At 32.3% G+C, this 9,232-nt stretch overlaps 1 protein-coding gene across 1 annotated transcript in view; it reads left to right on the top strand.

The window, feature by feature from the left end:
* Positions 1-1,047, top strand: part of LOC135218026 (uncharacterized) — a 182,417-nt gene extending 181,370 nt beyond the window's left edge. Inside the window, exon 13 of the mRNA XM_064254172.1 lies at positions 1-1,047. This exon is cut by the window's left edge and continues 1,463 nt beyond it. The gene's annotated coding sequence lies outside the window, so the exon portion shown is untranslated.
* Positions 1,048-9,232: the final 8,185 nt, after the last annotated feature.

Below are 9,232 nucleotides of genomic sequence, written 5' to 3'. Positions count from 1 at the left end.
ACCTTTTTATTTTTTTAAATTAGAATTCTCAAGTTATTCAAGACAAATAGTAAATGGGAACATAATAGTATATAATTCAGTCAAATTTAAAATTGTTTTCATTATTTTCAAAGGATACAAATTTCATTGTAAAGAATCAAACTTGATACATCTATTTTTAAATATATAAAGTATACAGTTTTCATGGAGCATAGTTTTAGTCTCAGTGACAAAATGTTACATTCCAACCTTGCCCTTATTAAATGTCAACTACTCAATTATTTGTTAAGAGTGAATAAACCAAGACATGTAGGATATAAAGCAAAGCACTCCAGCACTTTCAACCATTAACCATTTGGTACCCAAAAAAGTGAAAGATAGCTAGAAAAAGTTTCAGAATATTTAAGTAAAAACTGGAAGAAAGCATTACATTTACATCAAGAAGTAGCTATATTAAACAGATGGGGCAGCAAGATGACATAAAGGAGGCAAAAATGAATTATATACAGTAAAAGGCTAAATAGTGGGTGCAGCTAGTGGTCAAGGGAATTGCCAAAACACACTTCTGTATAAATGTGTACAGTGCTTCATGTCAACCTTGCCCTTTCGTCATGTGACTTAACATTAGTCTGTTCATGATTTTATCTTGCCCTATTCTTCACATACCTGTTATTTTTTTTAACTACTTTTTGATATTCCCGTAGGAAACAGAATGATTTAAACCTATTTCATGAAACTTTAGTGTTCTTTGACCTAACCACTAGCTTTATAATTGACAGTTCATCTAACTGTGGTGGACACTGGCATAGGGGACAAATTCTTGTAGGTGGCAACTGCTATAAGGATTTCATGGCTACTAGAGATATATACTTTGGTCACACAAGTAACATGTTATAGAATGTAAACTAACTATATTAGGAACAATAATACAGTAAAAATGCTTCGAAGAGGTAAGGTAACAATGTAATCAAATAAGAACATAACTAATAAATATAAGTAACAAAAATACATATGCTATAACAGATGCACTATGTATATATTATTAACTTTATTTACTTGATTATCTCACAATTTACCATATATATAATATATATATATATATATATATATATATATATTAATATATATATATATTTTATTTTTTTTTATATTTTTTTTTACTACATACAGTTGGCCCCTAGTATACTTACACAGGTAGTACATTCTAAGACCATGTGTAACCCTGCATAATTGCAGACCACTTATGTAACAAGAGTACTATGCACATACCAATGATACAAATAGCCAGCATATGCCCATATTAACCTCTTAAAATAACCATTGTTGGTTATACAATAAGATGAATACAATAAAATCATGGATATGATATTTTGTATACAGTACAGTTAAGAAAAAAGAAAGCTTCAACTAAACTTATGCTGATCATACAAACATCCTGTTCATGTTCATGCCCATACAAATGTTAATATATATCTTATAATAACCTTTGTTGGGTATGCAATACAAAGAAAAATACAAAAATTATGAATACAGTATTTCTGATACAGTCCAATATTAGTATTAAAAACCATTTGAATTTAACATCTGTGCAAAATGAATCCTTGTATACAAGCTAACTGTATATCATGCAATCATAACAGACTCTTCTATAACAAAACAGTATATTAAGCTGCATGTATTTCTAAAATTATAAAAATGTGCTGTGGGCCATCTTACAAAGTTCTATTACATGGAAAAGTTTTTATTACTTCAACTTGCCTGAATTTTTTCTTTTTAATCCCATAATTTTTCTCTTTGGTTTGACATGATTTTAGTAAAAATTTGGAATTATATGTTGAAGACTTCCAAAGAACTGTTTATAAGTACAGTGGTAAAGTGAGGGCCACGATTGTTAGTTTTCCACTTTTGGCAGACAGAAAGTTTTAATGAACTTAAATTGGGTTGCTTCAGTGTGTTTTTCATTGGCACTGCTTGCTGTAAATACACTTTGGACTAGTTTTATTAATAAATAAACAGACTGTATTGTTCCAGACGAACATTAAACTACGTATGGTAAATTACATAAAGATTTTTTAGAATCATAGCCACATCAGTTAGACATATGAGTAAATGTAGGTCTGTAATTATTTTCTTGTGAACTTTGTTTTAAAATTATGTGCTTAAAGTGACCTTTATTGGTAAACATTCAGTTCTGATCCTTTAGTCTCATAGATCTTTTCAAGTGCAATGCTGAATACTAATAGTCTAGTGGTTTGTGATAACTTTTTCATTGCCATTGAGGAGGCCAGTTTCTTATATTCTTTACACTGATCTAACTTATAGTAAATTTCTTTTGTCACTTAGAATTTCTATTAAATTTACCTCTTGAAAGATTTTCCTGTTTTAATAACTTACAATATGAAGCACTCAGAGACAGTTTAGAAATCTGACTCACTTTTAGTTGTCATTGTAGTTCTCTTGATTCAAAACATTCCTAAAAAAAATGTTCAAGTTTACTACTCTTCAGTCAATGTGATATGCTTTAACAAAACAACTGTTGCTATGTTTTGTGCAGGAACTCTGAAAAAAGAGTTGCTCTTATGCTTTGCTTTATGTACCAAATCTACCACCAAGTTTTGAAACTTGCTACAACTGCAAAGAATTCATTCCAGCACAAGTTATAATACTCAAAAGTAGCTAGAATGTAGTTTATCTTGTGCCATTATTTTTAAATTCTTAATGCATTGCCAAATTTGTATGAATTAGTCATCTTCATAATCATCACCACCATTATAATGTGAAAAAAAAATTAGAAGCAAATTAAGTGATAGTAAATGGTTCTTATAGCATATATTTTTTTTAACATTTTTGCTTTTAGTTTTTAAGGTTTTGAAAAGCATTTTCATTTAATTTGCATAAGCCATTGAATTCTTCTGTTTCTTCAAATTGTAAATTTTTACACATAATGGTTGCCTTAACAGTTATAATTAATAAATTTATCCAATCATTACTATTTTCTTATTTTTAAAGTAAAATAAGGTACATATTAACATGTTAAAATTAGATCATGGTGTAATGTAACAATTTGATTTTTAGTGTACAGTAAAAGTCTGATGGTCTGGCACCTGTTTGACATGGATAATGTCAGTTTATAAAAATATGTTGTATTGTTAGGTATTTTATAAGCTTATGTTTACATATACGTAAACATTTATAATTACAGTGCGTCGCCGACTTACGGCAGGGGATCCGTTCAAGCACTGCACAGTAGGTTGCTTTCCGTCTTGTGTCATATTTTGCGGTTACCGGCGCTTTAACGTCACCTATGGCCTGTAACTTCATGTTGCATCAAGTTACTGCGCCATAAGTGCCGTTAACTTGATGCCTATTCTTGCCTTTAATGCTGTCAATGGTGCTTATGGCACCGTAACTTGATGCAACATCACTGAAAAAGCGCCGTAAGTCAGTGACACACTGTATCTATCATATATGAACATATGTTCATGAATGTCAGTATATATGCAGCATAGTGTTTTACTCACAAACATGTAAAATATGCCAATTTAACTGGAAATTTGAGCAGTGTCACCTAGTGGGATTCAATCAGTGCAGTGTAAACTTAGAAGCAATGTCAGTGATTTTGGTTGAAATGATTTATCTGCATTACGTATATGATTTGGTAATATTGTTTCATGGGATGTAGGAGGTTATTGAGTATGAGTTAAATGGAATGTCTCCAAGGATTTATCTCTGAATTATGGTAGAGGAGTAGAGGTTTACTAGCTGAATGTTATGGTATGAAGATTTAGTACAGGTGTTCTAGAAAGGCAAGGCAAGCTAGTAGATGTTTAACGGAGGCAAGTTTTCTTTTTATTTCAGGAAGGTGCATTACGGTACTTTATTGCTGCTGTAATTGAAACCTTTCTGTTTTTCCTCTTCATTTTTTGATCCATTGGTGTTCACACTAAACTTGCAAGGTCTTTTGTATGTCTAGAAGCTGTACGTAATCTGTAACAGTGATGTTGCTAGCCCCATGCCCTCACAAATAGCTATCAAAACTTTTATCCAAATTACATTTGGAATAATATATTGGAGTTCACCTGCCCAAACCAGCAAGACGTTCCAGTTCCTCATTTTCATGCCCATTCTCTTCAAAGTGTAATTTTAACGGGTGCACCGACTAAAGAAAAGAAAGTTGCTTACTTTATAAAGGGGCCTTATGGCATCAACACGCCCCATAAATTAATTAGATTACTTATAAATCAAGAGAAAGCACAGTCCCATAAATAATTGCATTGTAAATTGCAGCACTTATTTCTTATGTTGAAATAGCTTTAGTGCAAAAATCAGCTTTCTGTCTGTCGTAGTTTCATAGTTATTACAAAGTAAGCTATAAATTTTTTCTTTTGCAATTTTTTTCAAAACTTTTTCAAAAATAAATGCTTCAATCTTCAAGATGACTGAACCAAATTCAATGTAATTTTTACAGCTTCTAAATAACGTCATATCTATAATTAAAAGCGAGGAAAATTATTTTTGATTGCAATTTTTTCATACCATATTTTTGAAGTTTCAAAATATTTTCACCAACTGAAGTTTCAAAATATTTTCACCAACTGCAAAATTTATGACTTTAATAGGTTGAATATCATATTTCCCCATCTGTATTTTTTCGGTATTAGCTGTAGTATAATAAGTGGTAAAATTTTAAGCGAATCCCTTCTTTATAATGTGACCTTAAGGAGTCGGTGCACCCCTTAACCTGTCCTCTTTCTCATTTTCTTCTTAAAACTTCAAGCCAAAGAGATAACTACTCATTTTCTTCAAACTCCAGTTTTCCGTTGTTCATGAATTTGTTTTTAAGTCCCTTGATCATCTTTTTACTTCATTTGGTTTTGCAAACTATTTTTGCTGATAATTTGATATATTGAGGATCATTGTAAAGAGGACAGTCTCATACAATAATATGGAAATAGGTTGCATCCTCTCCAAGAAACCTATTATTTTTCTTCATTGTTCAGCCTTCCAAGCACTAGGATCCTGTGCACTTAAAATTAACACGTTTCACCTGTTACATCAGCAGTTGCTCTTATGTTTAGTCATCAAATCATTAACTACTACATTAATTTACTTTAACTCACTTGTATGTAAGGTGCCTTTACAAATCTACACAGAATTATTTTCATAATGTTCCTGCCTCTAAAGTCAAATAGTATTACCTCTTTCTCCCCTCAAGACCTCTCAAAACATGGTTCCACCCCAAATAGTATTACCACTTCCCCCTGTCTTAAAACCTCTCAAAACATGGTTCCACCCCATAGGTTTTGCTGCGTATTTTAAAGGGTTACATTTTTCACAGGATAATCATAGGATCTGCATCTTTTAAATTATTGCCTTTTGAAAAGCCTTGACAGATTGCATGGAATATCATTAAGTCTGTGATTGAAGCTCAATAAGAATTCAGAATTTTGTGAATGAAGCATAAATAAAGTTGTATATTTTGGGGGTAAGAACACTAAGAAATGTTACCATACATTTTCAAGTTCTGCTGCATGCATTTATAGACTAGCAACAGTCTTGGTTGCCAGGACAAAATGAAATCCATGCAGTCCCACAGGCACGATACCTATATTATTACAGGCAAATATTTTTTAAATAACATTATTGATTTGAATCACAGTAACCTTTTCCGTTTTTCTTTTAAATCATTTGAGCTTTTTCATATGTGAATACTTGAAAACAACTTCAGGAGACTTCTACTTTTGTCAAGTAACCTATTCCCAGTGTAGTCAAAATGTTGCAGCCAACATTTTTCGCTTTTAATAACTATGCTGTGATTCTGTATAATTTTTCTTGTAGTTTCCAATGATTTTCCTTTTGTAATAAAACTTAGCAGTAGTTCCATTTGCCATACTTTATAGTATATATGGTTTATGATCCTAAACTACATTCTATTTATTTCTTGGACATGATTTCAGTCTTTGCTGAAAAAGTGAAGTTTTCATCAATGCCGTAAGTGTTAAGTTTTTAGATAACAGAAACTCAGCATTAAAACAAGTTAGATAACCAGATATAGAATGAAAATAAAAAAAATTATTTTATAAACCACAGTAGTGAGCTGTATTATTGATTTTTACCAGTTTGCTCATATACTGTAACCTGCATGACTGTAAGAAATGAGCCAAGTAGGTGTCACACTGATTTGTCACCTGGTTTGCCTGTACTGAACAGTTTAGTTGTAAATTCTTATATATATATATTTCAGAATGTCAAGAAGTGACTTTATAACAAGACAAATTTTTAAACATTACAAATAAACAGGCAGTTAATGTTTGACAATAAGACTTTTACTGTACAATTTTATTTGTTACTGAGTTTAATTTATTGCTCATATTATATAGCTATTAAGTTGTCAAGTCATGAAGGTAATGATTTTTTTTATTGTAGTACTAAGGAAATCTATTTCTGAGGAGTTATAGTAGCATTTTACTTGATCATTCCAGTGGCATCAACCTGTTGTTGCTTCTCAAGTTGTAAGGAATGATTTACTGAAATCATGAGTTGGGCCAGTTTAGATATTGCAATTTTTTGTTAAGAGCAAAAAAAAAAAAAAAAAAAATTTTTTTTGCATACTTTTGACATCCTTTTTATTGAGCAATTATCAAACATGAAATTTTACTCCTGGAATCTTCTGAGAAGAAATTTAAACAGCAAAAAAGGCGTTGTACTCTCCTAAAAGTTTATTCAAAGTAAGTAGTAGTGCTTGCTACTGAATCCAAATGAATGGGGAAAAAGCAGTTCTAAGAATAGAATATTTCATCAAAAGCATGATTTTACAGTTTTTCTGTATCTGGCCTTTTTGAGAAAGTGGGTAGAAAGGTAACAAAAAATCATCTTGTCATAATACTTATTTTGCTTGTAGTTAAGGCATAGTTTTACATATTTCTTGAGTTTCTCTTTAAAAACAAAATTGAAATTAAAAGTCTTCCAATACAGACCAGGCAATCTGTGATAGGTAAATTCTTGCCCTCTTAGGGAACTTTTATTGTTATATAGTGAACATATGAACATAAGATGGAGTACATGATTTAACAGTATTTCATCATTAAAAATTCAGAAAACAGTATTTTAAAATGAATGTTAAAATTTAAGAGTACCATTCATGAAAGTGTTCTAAAGACAATCTAGTACTTGGAAAGATTTGGCCTCAGGCTACCATATTGTAATTCTGGGAAACTTTATCAAAATAATCATAATTATTAAAAAAAAAGTCAGTTTCTAATTGATAATGTTTTTGAGTGAAGTCAATGACCTAGGATTATTTTAATTTGCAATATAAGTTTAGTTGTGAAAATTACTAAAAAATAAGTGGTGAAAACTAGTCAGGATAATGGAAAACAGACAGATGATACAAAAACTTATTTCATCACAAAAATCAGGAACCAACAATCCACTCCATTTCGTTAAGTTGATATAGAATGAAGAATCAAAATTTTGGAAATTTAAGTTTATGCATGTATGCTTTGAATCATGAAAAATGTAAGCATGCTTCTGAAAAAATTTGTTGCTCAAGTCCATGATGATAAAGGACAATACTTAAACTTAGGTCAAATTGCTAGTGTATGCCAAAAAAATATTCAAATGAAGATCTTAGAAGATAAATGTTAGAATTGCTACTAAGGCCTTCATAAAATGAATGTGCAATTGATAGCTGATGCCTTTTGTTTGTGGGTGAGTGGGGAGGGGTGATAGATCAGAGGGTGAATATATTCCAATACAGGGATAAGTACCTTCACCTTCTACTTGAAAAGATTTCTTTTTGTTGCTTGTATTTTACATTGTTAAAAGTAATACAGTAAAATATAGTCTTACCATTGTATATTTGTTTTTAATATATTTTACTCTAATAAACACTTATCAGGGAAAGCTTTTCTTTAATTTCATAATGCATTTACCTAAAATCATTATTCACATTTAACCCATTACTTTTCCAATGTCTAATGCAGAAAAATTATCTCAAGGCTGCATAAGATGTAGCCTCAACAAAAATAGGATTTATAATGTTTAAAGAATACAATGTTTTCCAGTAATTAACTGTATATTAGATAGAATAATGGATATAATTAAATTTGGAACAGAAAAGGGAAACTGGAAGTGATGCTTTGCAATTTATTTCTCGTTATATGTATATTGGCAGATGGGAACTCTCTTTACCGAGTTCCTAATTATCAAAATTAAAATTACAGCCAAGCATTCATATACTATATTGAAATAACTACCTACTGTAATGTACACATCACTAAATGTGTGAATTTTAAATAATGATTATTTAAAAAATAGTTTAACCAGACCACTGAGTGACTATCAGCTCTCATAAGGCTGGCCCGGGATTGGGATGAAATACCAGGTCTAGGCCGTAGGCCCAGAACCGAGACCAAATAGTAGGTCAGTTGCATGATGATGAATAAATGAAAAATTGAAAAGAAAAAACTGTATAAGGTATATGCTACAATGGAACACAAGTACAGTGGAGCCTCGGCTTTCGCGCACAATCCATTCCTGAACCTCCCACAAAGTCCAAAACGTACAAAGACTGAAACAATGATTACCATGAGGAATATTGTAAATACAATTAATGCATTCCAGACCCCTAAAAATATTTTTTTAAATACATTTTATTGGGAATAAACTGTTTTACATACAGAATGAGAAATAAATATTAATGAATAATGAAACAAATAATAAACATTTAGCATCACTCTTACCTTTATGAAAGACAGAGAGAAGGGGAGGATGAGCAGGGGCACGAGCTGGGTCGGCAGCAGAGACAGGTCTTGTTACAGGAACAGGGCCAGGTCCAGGGGCAGGAGTAGCAGCAAGCATGATGGCAGGTACAGCTGGCGCTGGCATCCCTGTCATTACCAAGGGAGACAGGTGGTGCAGGAAACCTGTACACCCTCAACAGTGGCACCCCGAAACCAAGAGGGGGAGGCACTGGGGTCGTAGGGAGGTGGAGCGATGGCTATGCTGTTGAGTGCCCACCGATACTGAGGAGATGCCCATGGGATTGTGAATCCACACCAGGTGTGGAGGAGCATAGCAGCCAGGCTGGGTCACGGTTGCTGTGGTGGTGATGACAACAGCATGGGTAACAGCGCTGATGGATGCTCTGTTCAAGTAAGCCGGCAGCGCTTCAACTGAGAGCGGTCCCACGAGCCTGAAGGAAGACCATACTTGGACTAGCCCAGACACCTCACCTGCAGAAGAAAAAGTC

The sequence above is a fragment of the Macrobrachium nipponense genome, chromosome 9 (genome assembly GCF_015104395.2).
Source record: "Macrobrachium nipponense isolate FS-2020 chromosome 9, ASM1510439v2, whole genome shotgun sequence".
NCBI lineage: Eukaryota > Metazoa > Arthropoda > Malacostraca > Decapoda > Palaemonidae > Macrobrachium > Macrobrachium nipponense.
Note: the sequence above shows the minus strand (reverse complement) of the source record. Positions and strands in the feature narration are given on the sequence as shown.